The sequence below is a fragment of the Cyprinodon variegatus genome, unplaced genomic scaffold (genome assembly GCF_000732505.1).
Source record: "Cyprinodon variegatus isolate N-32 unplaced genomic scaffold, C_variegatus-1.0 Scaffold984, whole genome shotgun sequence".
Classification (NCBI taxonomy): domain Eukaryota; kingdom Metazoa; phylum Chordata; class Actinopteri; order Cyprinodontiformes; family Cyprinodontidae; genus Cyprinodon; species Cyprinodon variegatus.
Genome location: NW_015151437.1, coordinates 251,838 through 252,800, shown reverse-complemented (window position 1 = coordinate 252,800; position 963 = coordinate 251,838).

The window sequence follows — 963 nt, the reverse complement described above, 5'->3', positions numbered from 1 at the left end:
TTGGGGTAAAGATAAAATTATGAGTTTCTGCAAGTCATCTAGGAGTATTCAGTGAAATCAAACAAATAACTACTTTAATAATAACTTAACCATTCTTTAAATGTGTATATTAGTGCATTTAGATATATTTTTTTGCAGAATGATTATTGATAAGGATAGGTAATGACAATGTAAAAGATATTCGCCCCAGAACTCAAACCTGAAAGAATTTTGTCCACTATACCTTTAATTTAGACAGCGTGGATGTTTAAATATCCGTTTCTATTTGTTAGCAAAGGCTGTAGGAAAGTATAGATAGTCTTTATTTAAAAGAAATATGGACTTTGTGCTTGTTCCTGTTGGAACAGTGTAGATTGACCCTGAGGTTCTGGTGCTTTTCAGCCACTCCTCAATGTACATTGGTTATTGACTAGCCACCCCATTAGGATTTTCTGGCTACGCCTCTGCTTATAGCTAATAAAAAATTTACATTTAGATTGACCCAGTTTAATCCAGTTTATTAAAAAAAGCAATAATTCACAACACTTGACATCCCAAAGTGCTTTACAGATCATACATTGGGTCAAAGTTGACTTTGCAGGATTCATGTAGCAACAGTAGATATTTCCTTCCATTGAGTCCTACACATATTCCTCACACAGAGCATGCATGTAGCAACAGGTAACAGGAAAAAAAACCCTTTTAACAGGAATTAACCTCTAGTAGAACCAGGCTGAGGGTGAGCAGCTTTCCGTTGAGGCCAACTGGGGATTCAAGGAGGCAGAAGTAGATACACAAAATGAAAATAGAAGCACTGATTCATACACTCACCGGCCACTTTATTAGGTACCCCATGCTAGTAACGGGTTGGACCCCTTTTGCCTTCAGAACTGCCTCAGTTCTTCGTGGCATAGATTCAACAAGGTGCTGGAAGCATTCCTCAGGGAGTTTGGTCCATATTGACATGATGGCATCACACAGTTG